The 19,657-nt window shown below is 44.9% G+C and overlaps 1 long non-coding RNA gene across 1 annotated transcript in view; it reads left to right on the forward strand.

Annotated features, from left to right (window-relative positions):
- The window catches only part of LOC147579056 (uncharacterized), a 77,186-nt gene that overhangs the window by 53,566 nt on the left and 3,963 nt on the right, over positions 1–19,657 (forward strand). Inside the window, exon 3 of the long non-coding RNA XR_015253504.1 lies at positions 12,659–12,860. This is a non-coding gene — a long non-coding RNA (uncharacterized LOC147579056). The remainder of the gene's footprint in view (positions 1–12,658; positions 12,861–19,657) is intronic.

The following is a 19,657-nucleotide window of genomic DNA, read 5'->3' on the forward strand; positions in this document are numbered from 1 at the left end:
TTCCCTATGCTTTCTATTACCACCGTGGATTTTTTTTTTTTTTAATTTTTTTTTTCAACATTTATTTATTTTTGGGACAGAGAGAGACAGAGCATGAACGGGGGAGGGGCAGAGAGAGAGGGAGATACAGATTCGGAAACAGGCTCCAGGCTCTGAGCCATCAGCCCAGAGCCCGACGCGGGGCTCGAACTCACGGACCGCGAGATCGTGACCTGGCCGAAGTCGGACGCTCAACCGACTGCGCCACCCAGGCGCCCCACCACCGTGGATTTTTAAGAAACTCACACCTCCTTCCTTCTTTCCATTTCAAAACGATTATTTTCATACTGTATTCCTTTTATTTCTGTAAATGAGTACTCCATATAACTCATATTCAAATAGAAAATTTGAAGCAAAAAATAAATTTTAATATAACCTGACACCCTTTCACTTAAATCATTCTTGCAATACTTGAATAGGAAATAGGCACTGCTTTTTCATGAAGAAGGAAAATGCTAACTACTCGAAGTCATGGTTTGTAAAATCCAAGTTAGTAATATTAATCTACACATTAAACATGAGGAAAGGGAGGATTTTTTTTTTTTTTTAATAGAAGGACACAAAGAATCATTAACTTTAATCAAAGAAAGAAAAAGATACATGTTTGGGGAACTTTTCCTAGTAAATTGTTTTATGACAGATCAGGTATAATTTCAATTTTATATTTTTGTTGTTTCTTGTCTTAGGGAAAATTTGCAATTAGTCTAATCATTGGCTGTTTTAATTATAAATGGTACACCTTTCAAACTTATATTCTTACTTAGCTCAAAATGAGTATTTGCAGTTTCTTGGATTTCTCTCATTATGTTAAATATTGATGAGTTCAGCCTGAATTAACGTCAAATACATGTGCAAACGTATTTGACAAACTCCTTGAGCTTTCGAGAAGAATGAACTGGGTTAATGCTAGGAGTTATTACCCTCAAGCTTATTAATTATCCTGAATATTTACCTCTTTATAAAATTTTTTCACAAATATCCTCGTGTTTCATCTTCACAACTCACAACCTGACCAGAGTTGTGTTGATGTTAATAGTAATCTCCTCCGGGGGCTCAAGTCCCTCAGTTAATTAATAGTAATCTCCTCCCGGGGCTCAAGTCCCTTCGTTAAGTGTGTCTGCTCTTTGATTCTTGTCTGTTGGAAAAATTCCATCTGTTTTGTATGTTTGTCAAATCCAGATTCAAATAACAAGTAGGTAGGCAGGATGGGGCTGGATTAGAAAGAAGGAAACTTTGGGGAACTCAGAATGGAGCCTTGTGGAAGGAAGTTGTTTTCAGTGGGAAAAATAGTGATGGATCACAGAGAAACTGGAAATGAACAAGAAAATTGCTGGTTCTGAAACACATTCCCTCATTGAATCCCTTTGTCCCAGAAACATTTACAAAGAATTTAGTATGTGTAAGGCCTACAGGATATGATGAATCATCAGATGTGGTGCGCTGGGCTTCGGTCTGGCAATCTATTAGGATCTCATTCTTTTATCTAATTAAGCAAGAAACAGTAAGCACCTAACATATTTTTGACACTATTAGTTCTGGGGTCACAAAGTTAAATAAATAGTCTCTGAGTCTGGTCATTGTTATTAAGAAGCTCCCAGCCCAGGAGAGGCGACAAGACATTTAATGACGTGATGGGGCAGAAATCGAGGCGGGTAGGAGGTACAATGGCGGCACATGGAGGGAATGATGAACTGTACCTAAGTGGTGACTGGAATCAAAGAGTCTGTGCTTCAGTGAAGGTTTAAAATTTTTTTGCTGTTTATTTATTTTGAGAGAGAGAAAGAGAGAGAGAAAAAAAAAAGCATGAGATGGGAAGGGACAGAGAGAGAGGGAGAGCGAGAATCCCAGGCAAGCTTCTCGCTGTCAGCACAGAGCCCAATGGGGGGCTCGAACTCATGAACCATGAGATCATGACCCGAGCCAAAACCAAGAGTCGGAGGCCTAACAGACTGAGTCAGCTAGGCGCCCCGTCATCCAGGCTTTAAAGATGCTTGGGAGTTTGCCAGTCAAACCGGGCTAGGACATTCTAGGCAGAAGGAATAGGGTGTGCATAGGTACCAAGGTGTAAGAAAGCATAGCATATTCTGGGAGAAGGGTCAGCAATTCAAAATAGAGGAAGTCTGGAGTGGCAGGGAAAGGGTTGGTACTGTCACCTTCGTGAGGTCAGGGTTATGAATGGTAGAGGCAGGTTAAGAATTATCTGAAGTTTTACCAGCTGTGGAAATGTGAAAACAAGGTACAAGGTCTTTTAAAGCAATCAGGTAAATCACCAAGGAACTGACTCATTTTGGAGAAGATAGGCTTGCGGGTTAGTCAGGCCTAACTCCCCTCAGTAGAACGCTTTTTGCTGATGGTTACCTTCCATATGTCCGTCACCAAGGTCCAGGACCACTTAGAGAAAAGCATGACCTTTATCACCCAAAGTCCATGATGTAACGTCCTCAGATGTAGGAGGCATGGATGTCATAAGCTAATGGTCACTGGGTATTTCCACTCAACTCTGTGGCCATGGCCAGTGTGGAAACAAGAAGAGATTTCCACACCAATGGAAAGTTGGTGATCCAAAGTGTCTGGGCAGGCTGGTCATGTTTTGTTTAGTGTCCTTACAGAGCCAATTTCCTTAACCCTAAGTTGGGGAGAGAGCCCTGAAAGCAAGCTAGGTATCTAGAAAGGCTGAGGATATTGTTCAGCATTTCTTGGGGATAGTTCATCTGTTTTTCCCAACTATACCCTAAGGACCGAGTTAACGTGAAAACCAGTAAGCAAAGGAAAGAGAAAGCTACATCCTGGAAGTGGGGAGTAACTCCGTCTTCGGCACCAACAGGACAAATGCAAACAGAGTGGTGGCCAGTGTGTCCAGGAGCTTCAAGAGGATAGGAGCGCTGCGACCAGATAGAGTCCCCACCAGCTGGCCACGCTATTGACACAACTCACAGAGCAGGCCAGTGTTTCTCAGCCCTCTGGAGACAGGCTGAGAAGGCTGTGCTGGGAGCAACCAGCCAGGAGCAGGTGCCCTGGAATCACGCTGGGCTCCGCTCCAGCAAAAAGTGGCAACAGAAACTCTGAGAGCAACTCTACCAGGGGCTTTGTGAGAAGAGAAGGAGTGGCGTGATTCTGCAACCCAGACAAGAGCAGGAGGGTCAGTGACATTCCAGGTCGTGGGATCTTTGGTGTCACTGGAACCACAAGTAGTGTCATCTAGTAGCTAGGAAGGGGCAAGTGGGAAGGAGAAGACCGTTTCATGAGCATCGTGAGGGTTACACTGGGTATTGCGCTGGTTTGCTTCACTGAATGGAAATGAATTTATTTTAGCCATGGATAAGGAAAACCATCCACCGTTCAAACTGTCAGGACTCAGGGCGCCTGGGTGGCTCCGTCGGTTGAGCACCCGACTCTTGATTTTGGCTCAGGTCATGATCTTGCAGTTCGTGGGATTGAGCCCTGTGCGGGACTCTGCCCTGAGCTTGGAGCCTGCTTCAATGGATGTGAATTTCTACCGCTCTTCTAATTCATACCGTACTAGGCACTGTGGAAGGCAAAACACAAATACGCCTTCTTTTCAAGGAACTTTCAGTCTAGCCTGGGAGAAGACTCACGTTCCAGGAAACATTTCAGCAACACAGTAAAAGAGCAGCTACTTTATATTTTCCTGTTTCTTCTTTGGATCCATTCTTCCACCCTGCTTGGTGCCACAGGAAGCTTTACGGAAGGCATTGGTGGTCTTCCCCGCCCATTAGCGTCTAGTTCGGTTTAACCATTGGAAGGTCTTGGCAAGACACCCAAGGTGTGTCTTAGGTATGTCTTGAGGACAGTGAGGTCAGACTATCTCCCTGGCTCTCCCCACACCAGCTCACCACAGATTGGCTATGGCCCATGACCAAAGACCTCCGCTCATGTCCGGCAGCCCTTTCCTACAGCTGTAGCTACTCCCTTAGAGTTCTGGACCCTGTTCACACCCCTTGCCCCTTCAAACCTACGGGCGGTAAAGGTTTCCTGCTGTTGCTAGTTCTATGGGCTTGATTTTTCCCTCGCTTATTTCCCTTTGTCCCATCCATCCTCATGTAGGTAGTCCTTTAATTAAACTCTTTGTGCCATGTGTTTTTTCTGCCAGATCCTGACGTATACAGACTTACACGGACTTACATATATTGTATATCCTATAGAGTGTAGGTTATGGAATCTAAATGCCATAGAACCCCAGAGGGCTAGGAGAATCAGGGCTTAGAGGAATCAGAGGGGAACTCCGAGTGAAGGCAGAATTTGATCTGAGCCTCAGAAAATGAGCAGACTTGTCTTAAGCAGAAGAAAAAGCTCCCCAGGCCCGATGGAACCGTGCGCAGCGGCAGCCTCTGGAGCAGAGAGGGTTGCTGAGGAGGCCTAAGGAACAGCAGGGTCGTAGGGTGGGGGGCACATCCAGGTCACTGATGGCCACGAAAGCCAGAGAAAGGAGTTTCCACATGGCGTGGATGGAAACAAAGGCCACTGGCGATTTCTGAGCAGTGAGTTGACCTGGAGAAAGTGCTTAGCAAGGAATGTAGATCAATCTGGCTGCAGCGTGTTAGAGAGACATGAGTGGGGGGAGGGAGTAGAAACAGAAAAGACCAGTTGGGAGGTGGTTTCTGGAAATAGCTGAGGGGGGTGGCACAAGGAGCCTGGGGCAGATACTGGTTATTTGGATGCTCTCTCCAGAGCCCAGGAGAGGGGCCTTGAAAGTAAGGGGAAGCCAGAAATAATGGAAGCACCACATGCTTTCCTTGCTACCTTTGGGTCTCAGAAGCATACAGAATTCTTAAAGCTGCTTATCAAGGAATTTCACAATGAAGCCTATTAAAATGATCAGCTAGGGCGCCTGGGTGGCTCAGTCGGTTGGGCGTCCGACTTCGGCCCAGGTCACGATCTCGCGGTCCGTGAGTTCGAGCCCCGCGTCAGGCCCTGGGCTGATGGCTCAGAGCCTGGAGCCTGCTTCCGATTCTGTGTCTCCCTCTCTCTCTCTGCCCCTCCCCCATCCATGCTCTGTCTCTCTCTGTCTCAAAAATAAATAAACGTTAAAAAAAAAAAAATGATCAGCTAAAGTGAGACATAATTAGGAGGTAACAAGTCAGGGAAACCTGGAATCCAGAAAGATTCCCCCATCACGTCTCCCCGCCCAGTAATCTGGAGACAGGATTTGTTGATCACTCAGGGAGAATGAGTTATCATAAATGAGGAGCAAATAGTGTGTTCCAGAGCCCAGTTTCGTTGGCCGGAGTCCCATCTATTGTGAGGACTGATGCACTGGCTTCTGACCGACGTTGGGTACAGACTGTTTAACACATTAAGACTAAGGGGTACCTGCCACTAAAAGAAAATGCAAAAATCTGAAGACGCTCCCCTCTTCCTTTCATTATCTTGCTTTTAAAGAGGTATTATAAAGAGGTGATGGAGAGGAGAGGATCTGGAATCAGCCATGCTCCAGTTTGCTAGGTAGCCCTCAGCGTGAAGGCCTCCTACACCTTGCAAGCATGAGCCGTTCCTGCGTCTTTGGACCTTCTAGCTCCAGGCCTCCACAGACCAAGTCTGGGGACACAACTTTTGGCCCCCTCAGATGTAGGTTTGTTATAGGGCAAGTTCAGAAGAGTTTGGTTCAGTATATTCTTGCTCATCAGAGAAACCCAAAGATGCTAAACTGACTCCAGTTCTGAGGGCTTCTAAGACCTCAGTTAGCTGGAAAGAATGCAGCACTGGGTCTAAGGCTAAGGGAACTTCCCCAAGAATAATTGTGCCATTGGCAACACCTTAGCTACCTAAGTAGCCTCGAAATAATAGCTAATAGTTGTAGAAGACGTTCACACGTCCAGGTAGTATTCCAAGAACTTTACCCGTGTGAACTAATATAATTTCCACAACCATCTGCCTGGCAGATGCTATTATTAGTTCCATTTTAAAGGTGAGGAGACTGAAGCACCAAGAGGTTAAATGACTTGCCCAAGGTCACACAGCTAAGACGTGACAAGGCAGATATTCTGGCTGTAGAATCTGTGCGGTGACCGCTTTCAGTGCTAAGTGGAGATTTTACCAGCTCACCACCACGATTGCCTCAATCTCATTATCGCCATCAATAACATTTCATGTCACAAAATAAACTTTTCAGAGAAGGCTTTGAGGTTTATATGGTCCTTCAGCTGTGGTCATTCTCAGTAACCCATTACTCATGGCAAAGTGCTTCACAGATGGGAACAGTGAGACGGGAAGCCCAGAGTAGCACCCCTGGAGCCACAGGTGGAGCCAGAGGAGGCATTAGGGTCAGAGCCCAGGTTTGTTGACTGCTAACAATTTTTTCTCTTTTCCAAACCAAATTATTATAAAATTCCCTTAATTTCAGAGATGAAGGGATGGGGATTCCCTAAAAGCAGATACCACAGGGGCGCCTGGGTGGCTCAGTCGGTTGAGCGTCCAACTTCGGCTCGGGTCACGATCTCGCGGTCCGTGAGTTCGAGCCCCACGTCGGGCTCTGGGCTGATGGCTCAGAGCCTGGAGCCTGCTTCCGATTCTGTGCCTCCCTCTGTCTCTGCCCCTCCCCCGTTCATGCTCTGTCTCTCTTTGTCTCAAAAATAAATAAAACCTTAAAAAAAATAAAAAAAAAAAGCAGGTACCACAAAACGGACAAGTTTTGATCTCTCAGGACTTCAGGGGCAAATTCCTGTTTTGACATTTCCAGGAATGATTTGAGTCTGGTCTTTACTAACACCCAGCTTAAAGAATTAACTTTACTGGATTCACAAGAAGTCCAAACACAAGTGAATGATTTCCTGTTTAACCATTGTAGCAAATCGGCCCCTTTGCCTCGAGCAAATGGAAAAGACAAGGAGTCTTTGGCAGTAGAAGGGAGTCCTCTCTACCAAGCTGGCCACTCCATCTAGACCACCCCGGATCTCTGGGGCAATGGCTCGTTACATTATGCTTTTACAAATAGCCACACTCTTATTCAGGTTAAAGGGGTTGACAGTGTGCTTGCTCACGAAGATAGTATAAATACTCCCTGGATAATCTAAGCCCCAAACTCAGTTTTGTTTGTTTGTTTGTTTGTTTTCAATTAGCTCTGCACAAGTAAGAGAAATTACTTTTGGTGATGGATGAATCTGAGTAACTGTTAAATAGTCCTGGATAGTTTGAACACTTTTGTAGTCAAAAATAGCTTTGACTGAAGAAAAGCTACTTGAAGTTTCATTATAGACAATGCATTGTACTTGTTGGTTACTTCTCATCAGATGGTGCTGGACAAGTCCACTGTTTACACAGCAGTGTTCTCTAGGGAAGGTTTGAAATACAAAAAAAAAAAACAAACAAACAAACAAAAACCCAAAAAACAAAAAATCTAAAGGCCTGTAGGCGAAGGTGTGCATTTAGCACAGGTGCAGGTGAATGGCCCCCATCGGCATTTCCAAAGGCCACAAAAAATAAAAATGGCCCAGGAAGTAATGAACGACTTACATGTAAATACATAAAGAAGAGATTAAGAAGGAGTTGTCGGTAAAAAGAGGATCGCTTTTTGGGAAAGGAACAAATAGTTTTCTCATGACTGGGAAGGGACAACAGAAATAAAGCAGCTGAAAGGCTACAGACAGCAACACTTGAACACAGGACAGCAGAAGAGTGATCAGTCATAGTGGAGGTACCGGTAAGAAAGAGGAGAAAGGAAATGGGGGTGGGGAGACAGCAAGAGGCAGAGAGGTGGGAAGAACTCTACAGAAATTTTTGTGAGGAGGGAGCCCGGGTGGCTCAGTCGGTTGAGCGTCCAACTCTTGATTTCGGCTCGGGTCATGATCTCATGGCTCGTGAGTTCGAGCCCCGCGCTGGCCTCTGTGCTGACAGCAAGGATCCTGCTTGGGATTCTCTGTCTCCCTGTCTCTCTGCCCCTCCCCCACTCGTGCTCACTCTCTCTCTCTCTCTCTCTCTCTCTCTCTCTCTTTCAAAAATAAACACCTGTAAATATTTAAAAGAAGACATTTTTATAAGGACCAGGAGGAAATGTTTGAGGCGGGGTTGCACGTGGGGTGCAGGGGAGAAAACAAAACAGGAGTAGGACCAGAATGCTCACTCAGATGATGTTCTCAGGAGACACATGGTTATGGCTTCCCTTTCTAAGTGAGCTCACCGCCTCTTTCCACTGAGAGCCCTGTGTGTGCTCTCCCTCTCTCACACCATACTTGTGTTCTGTTCTCCTTTCCTCTCTGCCTAACCCACGGCGAGTGAGGAACCTGACAAACATTTCCTACAACGCGGACTTCAGAGAAAACAATTTTGTGACAGTTTTGTCCCTGAGCTACGTGTCAAGCTCTGTGCTGTTTTGCCTGCGCCGGGTCCTTGAAACCTCACTCAAATGAGGCAAGTATGTGATTTTCTGATTTTAGAGAAGACGGAGACTGCAAATGGTTCGGTGACTTGTTAGTGATGGGCCGTAATCAGATGGGAATTCAGGGAAATCTGGTGCCGAAGCTCACTCTTACCCACCCAGAACGATCTGCAGACTGCTCTGGGGCATGAAGAATGCCCACACAATTCCATCTGACCCGACAGTGGCATCTTCTGCTTCTTCTGCTTCTTCTTCTTTTTTTAATGTTTATTTATCTATTTTTGAGAGAGAGTGAGAGCACAAGTGGGGTATGGGCAGAGAGAGGGGGAGAGCGAGAATCTCAAGCAGGCTCTGCCCTGTCAGCACGGAGCCCGATGTGGGGCTCGATCCCACAGACTGTGAGATCGCGACCTGAGCCGAGATCAAGAGTCGGACACTTAATCGACTGAACCATCCAGGCGCCCCCGTCTTCTCCTTCTACAGTGGTACTTCTGCATTCTCGTCAATGGCTGGGGAGTGGAAAGGAAGGGAAATCTCCACAGAAGTCCTGACATCAGCATGCTCAACCCAAGCAAAATCTAAGGTCTCTTCCTCATTTGCTGTACTGTTTCCATGGTGCTGTTTTCCAGCTCAGCCCGTATGTTGCCTTTCTGTATGTGCCTGTCTGTGTTGAACAGAATTGCTTCCTCTAACTACTGCGCTATTAAGACAGCATCTGGGGCGGGGAGGGGAGGAGGAAGCAAGATCCAGGGAATGTATGCAAAGAAATGATCTCTGAAGTATGTGAACCAGGACAGGATTCCACGTTCTTGATGTGATTCAGTCAAGTACCAACATATTTGTAAGTGGGAATGTTGACTAGTCGTCTAAGTTGGTAGAGAAAGGTTATCCAACAGCAAGAAATTCCTGTCTATTTCAGATCTTTGAAAAAAACCAAAGTGTCTGTGACTCGGTATTTGGTGAGTTTTTCGTCCTTGAGAAATGAAAAATCAACATACTTTTTTGATGAGGGCAACAAGGGGTTGTATGTGGTGAGCATAGTCAGATCTCATTAACTGACTGAATGAAATGTGGCCAGAATAAAAGCATTCAATGACCCTCTAGAAGGAGATAATATTCTTTACTTCGAGAAGGCAAAGGAAAGGAGAAGGACACCTCTTCCCACCCCCCCCCCCTTTTTTTTTCAGTAAAAGGAGTCTCATATGGAACGAACTGTTAACAAAGGGTGCTTAAAGGGACTGTTCTCAAAGAGTAAGTCGGGGGGAACACTACTATCCTGACACGCGACAAGGTCTTACAAAGTGCCAAAGAAGTCACTGAGCAGACACGTGGCTAGCTGACACTTGCACCAGGACCCAGAGCGAGACTAAGAACTTCCTTATTTGTGCGAAGGCACCCATTTTTCAACAGCAGCTTCCGACCTCGGGCTTACCCCTCCTAACCTATGTCAGCAAATCGCTCCGCAGTTCGCAAAGTAGGATCTGGGTTTACGGGTGAGTGACCAAGATACGTTGGTCTGTCAGCTTCCCCTTGAGCCCAGCTCTTCCAGTCTCTTTCTTGTTTCCAGGGCTTTCCACGCATCTTGTCCCTGGTCACGAAAAGTTTTCCTGAAAGGATTGGGGATTATGTAGAAAACGGGGGCGTAGGTGAAATTAACTGAAATGGTCATGCCTCTGTCTGAAGTCTAAGTCGCTTTTCCCTTTCATCTCAAGCAATAGATGATTTTATCTTAATCCCCTAACAAAAACCTGAGGACATTTTGATTTGTTGCTGGTGAAAAGTGATTTGAAGACTCCAGCTGCACTCTTGCTCTCCTAGGAACAGGAGCTAGCACCAGGCAGAACTTACTGATACCCTCGTGCCTCCACGTCCTCCTCCTTCCAGACTTCTGGAGCTCTGCCATTACTTATGGTCTTGCTTTCCTAGCTCGCTGCCTCTGTTAGGGGAGTAGGAGGGAAGAAGACACTCTCCTACCTAAGGTGTTAGCTGGTAAGTGTTTTAAGATATTACCCCACTCTGGGGATATCCACTCTCTTGATTATTTTAGAAAAAAAAAAATGAGGGGAGCCTGGGTGGCTCAGTCGGTTAAGCGTCTGACTTCAGCTCAGGTCACGATCTCGCGGTTTGTGAGTTCGAGCCCCGCGTCGGGCTCTGCGCTGACAGCTCGGAGCCCGGAGCCTGCTTCGGATTCTGTGTCTCCCCCCTCTCTCTGCCCCTTCCCTGCTCATGCTCTGTGTCTCTCTGTCTCTCAGTAATAAAGAAATGTTAAAAAGAGAGAGAAAAGAAAAAAAGAAAAAGAAATAAATGGAAACTTTCCTTCTCTGCCCACCCCCTCACCCCCTGCCACCAAATCTATTTGTAGGAGTAGAAATGAAGCCACTATAAGGCAAGAGTCTCTTAGGAAAGTTCCCGGGAAGACGGAACTCTTCCCAGACCCCTGCTCAAATCATAGCCCCTGAACAAGGGGCCAGCAGCCTGCTTAGACTCTCCTAGGCTTAGAGGTTATCACAGGATCCGAACGACTTGAGTTCAAGCATCCCCCAAATCTATTCAATCATCCAGTATTCTTGCTTTTCAGTGAAAATGTCTATATGGAATGATGGAGAAAAATGAGTTACTATGAAAAACTGTGAAGACTAGCCTTAATCATAATGGAAATCTCTCCTTCCACTTGTTCATTCCAGCCAGAACTAGTTCTTTCCCGTCAGCCTGTATAATTTCTGAAGCCGAACACCCTGAAAAAGAAATTCCCGGAGAATCTTGTAAAATGTCAACCTATTTTGGAAGTAGCGGAACATGACTCTGCCTTATTCAACATCATACTTAGACAACTTGATCATAAGTAGACAACTTTCATTTGAGAAGATTTGTGCACAAAGAGTGCCAAAAATCAGTAACTTGCCTTTTGAACAAATCTGAAAAGGCAAGTGTTTGTTGTACATATTATTATGTTGTTTTCACTCTTCCGTATTTGACTATTAGGACTTCATATGGAAACAGAAGCTTCAGGTCATATTATATTAAAAATGGTTTCTCCTATGTAGAAGAAATACCTGCTATAACTATGTTGGAATTTACTGGCTTAATTTAGTCATAATTAAAACAATTTGTATGCAAATGGCCATGTTAGAAGTTGCCATGTGGCCTAAAGACCGAAGGCAGCTTGTGGATATATTTTGGTGGGTTCACGCCGTGCCTTTCGAAAATGTGAATTCAATACCAACATTTAAAAATCAGGAGCTTCCAGAAAAAGATCTCGATTTCTGGCTTTTCTGGAAATAAGGCAAAGTCTGGCTGCACGGTGCTCCCGGTCCTGCATGGCACCGAAGGACCCCCGCACCACCCCACCCCACCACATTCTCTTTCAGAGGAAACCTGTCCCTGCCAGTCACCGCAGTCCCGCCCTGCCACTTCCTGTTTATTGCTTCAGGCTGGCTTTACCCATTGACATGACCTGCCTTTCTGCAACCGGCATTCCGGTTTGTCACCCCCTACCTCGAGTTTTGTATTTCCTGAAATTTCCCCGCCGCCCTTCCCTGTTGTTCCAGACTTATCCCTACACTTCCCTCTTCCTTTTCGTCTCCTGCCTTCCCTTTCTCGGGGCCACCGCCATGCCCGCCAGAGGTCAACTGCGACTCAGGTGTTGGTGCTGAGGCCTCTCAAACTCGTTTCGTGCAAAAACACTTAGCCGGCACGGGACGACGCATGGTTTTCCCGCGTGCGTGAGAATCCGGCTAACTCACCCCTGGTACTAAAGAGCGCGGAGACGCTAAAAACTGCCGCCTACTTGAGACCTAACTGTAGTTAGGCCTGCCCCCCGGGTGCCCTTTGGTGACCTGTTGCAGCTGCTTGAAGACAGCTCTATTTTGGGATTCCCTCCACCCGGTGTAAGCGCGCAAGTTACAGTCTTCCTGTGAAAGGAGGTTACGTTCTCTGAAAGCAGGGTTGAGGTTCTAAGCTTCTAACAGAAGTTCATAAACATGTTCTATGTCAAGGGGCAATTCAAATATGGGTCAGTACCGCAGAAGCACTTAGCTGTAGGGCGTATGTTCAGGACACAGAAGAATCGTGAAGCAAACTGCTTACTCCACACCGCTGCTTAGATAGCTAATCCATAGGTATCTCGAACTTGGCGCGCAAGTCAGGCACCGCAGGTCTGATTCCACCTCCCCGAACCTGTGTAGCCCAATGTGCTCCCTATCTCAGCAACTGGCAACTCCAGCCTCCCAGTTGCGCAGGCCAAAACCCTCAGCGTCATTTTTCTGTTTCTCTCTGGCTCTCCCACAGCCTGTGCCATCCATCTGCAAATCCTGTGGCTTCTACATCCACAAATGTCCAGAATCCACCCGCTTCTCCCTACGGCCACGGATACCGGCGTTATCAAAGGGCGTCATCTCTCAACTGAATTACCGAAATAGTCTCTTACTTGGCCGTGGTTGCCCCCTCTAGTCTCTTCTGAACACAATAGCTGTACTGATCTCTTTTAAAGGTAAGTGAGATCATGTCACTTAGCCCCAAGTCTTCCGTTTGCCAGAGTAAAAGCCAAATTCCTTAGAGTCGCCAAATCTCCTGTGTGATTCCCATGCTCTCTCACTTCATCTTTAGGTCTATACACATATGTCCTCTTCCACCCTATCTTGTGCGCTTTGCCCCAGCCACACTGGTCCTGTTGCTGTCCCCCAGACACAGCCATGCCCTACATTGGAGCTTCTGTGTTTCTTGGGTCCTTTGCCTGGAATGTCCTTCCTCTAGCAAGTCCCTATCCCCTTGAGGTCTTTGCTAAACATTGCCTTCCTGGTAAGGCCTTCTCTGCCCACTCTATTTAAAGAGTTCTCTCGTCCCATTGTGGGTTTTACTTACTAGTTTTCGCTTCGTCACCCTCCACAATGTATACACTCCACAATGTATGCTCTATGAGGGCAGGGACTCTCGTCACTCTTTTTTCCACTGCTGTTTTTCGGTACCTAGAACATTGCCTGAGACATAATAGGTCCTCAATAAAACTTTGATGCATGAATTGGGTAGAAATGCCATCAATTTAAATTTTTCTATTTTCAACATTAAAGTGGAAGAATCATGCTTCCGATCATGAGCATATGTGTATTATCTTTAAAAGGATAGAAGCCCAACTAAAAAGATTTACTTCTTCGGTTTTCTGGACGTGACCAGCAAAATTCCTGGTTTCTCAAAGCTGATCCCTACTGTTGAATTCCAACCAGGTGGAGCCCTAATTTCTAAATAAAGGAAAATTCGCCATTTCAAGTTGTAATAATGAGGGGTAAAGGATTCAGTTTGGATATTATGGAGACTCTCCTTGCATTTGTCGACCGCACGGAGGATGCTAAAGTATCTTAAATAAGGCCCTTTGGGGAGGCATGTTTAGGCCATCGGTCTGTGGGGCATGTTTCTGGGTCTGAGCTCCGCTCTATTAATTCATCATCGTTGACTGCTACATTTGTTGTGTTAAATTAATTAAACAAGGAGGCCATTAGACCGAGGTGGCTCTAATGCCTTGGTAGCCTGCATACGTAAGTAAACCAAATCCTTAGCCTGTAAATCCCTCAGGGTTAAGAAATCGAAACCTAAGAACAACTAATCAGAAACAGCCAACTTGGAAACTAGGGTTTTCCAAATGAGGCAAACGGTTCAGCTATCAACCAATCAAGTAATTTCAAGTAATTTCCTTGCTTTGCTTCTGAATCTCCTCTATGCAGATCTTTCCCCTGGCACCTGTTGGTGGAGGGCTCCTAGCCATTTCTCTTTGGCATTGCCTGATTCAGATCGATTTTTGCTCAAACTCTTAAAATGTTTAACATGCCTCAGTTCACGTTTTAACAGTTCTAACACCTTGATGTGGGTTAAGACGTTACAACGCCTAGACGTGTTATTATTTCAATGTGGCATGCTTCTTCCGAACTTGAAAAAATAGAACTGCAGGAAAAAAGGCAAAAAAAAAACCCACAATAGACAAGTCTCCTACTTTAGTAGAAACAATCACAAAATATAACAAAATGGACACTACATTGACCATCTTTTTTTTTTTTCAAGGATAATGTTGTTTTTTAAGTTTATTTATTTTGAGACAGAGACAGTGTGAGTGTGGGAGGGGTAGAGAGAGAGAGAGAGTGAGAGAGAGAGAGAGAGAGAATCCCAAGCAGGCTCCGCATTGTCAGTGAGAGCCCAACAAGGGGCTCAAACTCACAAAACCGTTAGATCATGACTTGAGCCAAAACCAAGAGTCAGATGCTTAACCAACTGAACTACCCAAGTGCCCCTATGTTGACCATCTTAAAGTTTTTGCTAACTGTTCATTTGTTAGGGTTAATTTAGACATGGGGGTGATCATTGTTCACTGTACATGCCATCAAATAAGTCAGGTAAATTCGTGGAATGCAGTCAATTGTCCAAAGTGATTATTAATTCTGGAGTTGGTATTCACCTATTTCAGGGAAGTTTTTAATGCAGACTTTTATTCAAAGCACTAGGTAGATAACAATAGCTAATATTTACAAAGCTCTCACACTGTACAGGAACTGTTCCAAGGCTTTATATATATTAACTAACTACAATGCTATGATGTGGAGGCTATTTATGAGAGGAAGTTTCCCTCAACTGTCTTAGAGTCCCTGGCTGGGTCAGAAAATTTAACTGACAAAGACAGACTAACAGGAGAAAAGCATACACATCTGATTAAGTTTTTACTTGTCCATGGGAGCCTTCACAAGAAAATCAAGCTCAAAGAAGTGACCAGAGCGTTCATACCTTTTAGACAAAGAAACAATACATTTGTGAAGAATTGATAAGACAGAGGGGTTTGGACTAGGGGTAGTAAATGGGGGAAGAAGTAAGCAGGAAGGTAAGAGAGAGTTTAACAAAGTATGTTTGTGTAGACTTCTTGGTCCCAAATCCGTGTCTCTGGTGATAACAGTATCTTCCTTTCTCTCGGTACATGGACACACCTTTTACATCGGAGTTTTACCACTTGTTTCAAAGAAGGACAAAAAGAGGTCAAAGCGACCTTCCTACTTCTGTCATTAAAAAAGAATTTCTTCAGTTTACAATATTTAATACACCAAGGTGCCATCAATGAACCTCATCATTGTTATTATCTCTATTTTTTTATTTATTTTTTAAAATTTACATTCCAGTTCGTTATCATATATTGCAACAACGATTTCAGGAGTAGATTCCTTAATGCCCCTTACCCATTTAGCCCATCCCCCCTCCCACAACCCCTCCAGCAACCCTCTGTTTGGTCTCCATATTTAAGAGTCTCTTATGTTTTGTCCCCCCCCCCTCTGTTTTTATGTGATTTCTGCTTCCTTTCCCTTTTGTTCGTCTGTTTGTATCTTAAAGTCCTCATGTGAGTGAAGTCATATGATGTTTATCTTTCTCTGACTAATTTTGCATAGCATGATACCCTCTAGTTCTATCCAGGTAGTTGCAAATGGCAAGATTTCATTCTTTTTGATTGCCCAGCAATAATCCATTATGTATATATACCACATCTTCTTTATCCATTCATCCGTCGATGGACGCTTGGGCTCTTTCTGTACTTTGGCTATTGTCAATAGTGCTGCTGTAGACTTGGGGTGCATGTGTCCCTTCGAAACAGCATACCTATATCCCTTGGGTAAATACCTAGTCGTGCAATTGTTGGGTCGTAGGGTAGTTCTATTTTTAATTTCTTGAGGAACCTCCATACTGTTTTCCAGAGTGGCTGCACCAGTTTGCATTCCCGCCAGCAGTGCAAAAGAGATCCTCTTTCTCCGCATCCCTGCCAACATCTGTTGTTGCCTGAGTTGCTAATATTAGCCATTCTGACAGGTGTGAGGTGGTATCTCACTGTGGTTTTGATTTGTATTTTCCTGATGATGAGTGACGTGGAGCATTCTTTCATGCGTCGGTTGGCCATTTGGATGTCTTCTTTGGAGAAGTGTCTATTCATATCTTTTGTCCATTTCTTCACTGGATTATTTGTTTTTAGGGTGTTGAGTTTAATAAGTTCTTTACAGATTTTGGATACTAACCCTTTATCTGATATGTCATTTGCGAGTATCTTCTCCCCTTCCGTCAGTTGCCTTTTAGTTTTGCTGATTGTTTCCTTCGCTGTGCAGAACCTTTTTTATTTTGATGAGGTCCCAGTAGTTCATTTTTGCTGTTGTTTCCCTTGCCTCCGGAGACGTGTTGAGGGAGAAGTTGCTGCGGCGAAGGTCACGGAGGTTATTATCTCTATTTTTGATGAGGAAACCAAGACAAAGGAGGTTCAGTAATTGACCTGAGGTAACAGACCTAGTTAGTTGCAGTGCCTGATTTGGACCCGGGTAGCCTGGCTCTAGAGTCCAAGTTCTTAACCAGTGCTATAAAAAAAAAAAAAAAAAAAAAAAAAAAAAAAAGAGATTACTATGAAAAATGTATTTGATTTTTATCCCGCGATCCTGGCAGAGTTTCTAAAATCCTTGGAATTTCCTGAGAGGCAGGAGTGTCTTGCATTATTCATAAGGCACTTCTTTAGAGCACACCTGAGGTGACTTGAGTGGAGGGGGGAAGCTCCTGGATTGCCTCAAAAAGGGGCTGATCACCCGAAAGACTATGTGATTAGAAGGCTGGAACTTGCAGCCCCACCTACCAATCTCTGGAGTGTGTGTGTTGGGGGGTGGGAGGTTCTGGAGATTAAGCTCTCAGCCTGTGGGAGCTGACAACAGTCTCCAGGTAGCTACTGTTAGAATTAAGTTAAATTCATAGGACCTCCAGGAAGTGTCTGCTGAGAATTGGACAATGACTTACTTGATGGTGCTGGGGAAACATGCCAGAGACACAAAAACAGTACTCAAATAATTAAGTTATTTATAGAGTCTTTTTCAACGATAGGAAGTTCTGGGGTAGGTACCCGATAAAAATCTCTCTCTTGCGGAATCAGTCGCGCTGTTTTGAATTTGGCAATCTTTGAACAGGTAGAACCAACCAGGAATGTAAAGATTTCACCTCGAGCAACAAAAACTTGTGGAAATGCCTTTCATCTCACCACAAACCCCCCACACTCTGATCGGAAATCCCAGAAGGGACTAAATATCATGCAGCATCAGAAAGGTGGTGTAAGGGCAGAGCAGGATTTTTTCATCGCGGCAGGTACCAGCACTCTCATGACGCCTTTGGACACGCGGGAGCTTCTCCACACGTCAGCTACACCCATGGCAGGATATGACACCGATGACAGGATGGCTGTCCTTTCCAGGCAGAAAAGGTCAGGAGTTGGGAAGGAACACAGCCTTGCCTCTTTATAAATTCTAGTCACGCGTATCAAACGTGCTTTCAGAATCCATATCGACTTGCTTCTGCTGCACGTTTCTGAAGCAACAGCCGGGTCTCCTGACATGGTTAAAGTTGTAACCGTATTCCTTGACCTTCTCGGTCAGCTTTTTGAACATGTTTTTTAGCTTGTAACTTTAAGAACTAAAGAAAATTGGGTTTCTTTAAATTATTTAATTTAATAATTTAGAAAAAAGAAATAATTAAATTTTAAAAGAGTTTTGTGCCTTCCCCAGCATCAACACATTGCGATTGACTTTGGAAAGATAAAACCCTTTCAATACCCCTCATTCTAACGCTTAACACGTAGTTTATCAACATAGTTAATTTTTTTTCCCCTAGATCTATCATTGTAATTTCCCCCAAAGCACAAAGGAAGAACATTTTGATTATAGTAAATACTTGTTAAATGCCTAACACACCTGAAGAATCAGAGGACATAATGATCTAAGATGTACATCTGGCCGTGTTATACTCTACTTCAATTTCCATGGCTCCCTACTGCTCTAGGATAAGGTCCAACTTTCTTAGCATAGAATTTAAGGTTAAACAGGAGCCACATCGTGGCACATGGCACTGTGGATATGCTAACTCCATCTGGAATGCCTTCTGGACACTCTCCCTGCACCCTGCCTCTGGCCTCTTCCACTCAGCTCTCAAGTTGGCCCTCTCAGCCCTTCCTGATGCCCCCCCCCCGCCCCCACCACCCACAGCGAGACTTGGTTGGATGTCCTCCTATGTGCTGCTAGGCTACACATCCATTGAAGATACGGATTATATTTTCTCTCTCGTATCCCTGATGTCTAGCACAGTGCCAGTGCATAGTCTATGACTGCTAAATGGTCATCCAATCAATGAATAAACGATATCATTTGTATTATCAAAAGGGTGACATAAGACCAGGTCATATACTTCCTCTAGTTACCCAGTCAAATGCCATCCATAGCGCACTCTTTATTTGTATTTCCCTTTCAACATGGTTTCTTTTCATTCCACCAAAATTGTTTGAGTGTCTATTGTTCATCAGGCACTGTCCTAAGTCTTTGAGATACCTACTGGCGAACCAAACAAAAATCCTGCCTGATTGGAACTTCCATTCTAACAAGAAGACTGACCATAAACACTACAAAGAATTATATATGATGTGAGACGATAATTGTTATGGGGGGAAGAAGTAGAATAGGGTAAGGGGAATCAGAAGAATGGGAGGACAGGGTACGTTGCAATTTTAAATAGGGAACCAGGTGGGACTCACCGAGAGAGTGACATTGGAGCAAGTATCAGAAAGAGTAGGCAAGCATTGGCCCCATGGAATGTCCAGGGGAAGCAGGTTCAGGCAGACAACAGGTGACACCAGTTCTCAGTCTGAGGTAAGTGTTTGCTTAGCTTCTTCCAGGAGCAGCCCAGAGGCCAGAGTGGTTGGAGCAGAGCGAACGCAGGGGACGGAGGGGAGGTGGAGGCAGGGAGGAGATCGCAGAGGTAGACACGCAGAGGGAGGGAACGCGTGTGGGGCCTCAGTTCTACTCCAAGTGAAATGGAAAGCCAGTGCAGGAGCCCGGGAGAGGAGCGGCATGTTCTGGCTTACATTCTGAAGATCTGAGCCCTATCTGGGGAAGAAGCTCTATTTTAGTAAACGCGAAAATGGTCTTTCTTAATTGATAATTTCCTCTCTCATGTTCTTTGAACATTTTCTGATGCAGCCAGATGTGTGCCAGAGGCAGAGTTTCATCCGATATGAGTGAATCTTATCCAGTACTTCTGTTTTTTTTAAGGTTCTGTTTTTATTTATTTTGAGAGAGAGAGAGAGAAGGAGAATGAAGGTGAGCGGGGGAGGAGCAGAGAGAGAGGGAGAGAGAGAGTCCCGAGCAGGCTCCACACTGTCAGCGCAGAGCATGATGGGGGGCTTGAACTCAGGAGCTGTGGGATCATGATCTGAGCCATCATCAAAAATCAGACTCTTAACCAAGTGAGCCACTT

Source organism: Puma concolor, chromosome B4 (assembly GCF_028749965.1).
Source record: "Puma concolor isolate L17-30 chromosome B4, mPumCon1.1.hap2, whole genome shotgun sequence".
Taxonomy (NCBI): Eukaryota; Metazoa; Chordata; class Mammalia; order Carnivora; family Felidae; genus Puma; species Puma concolor.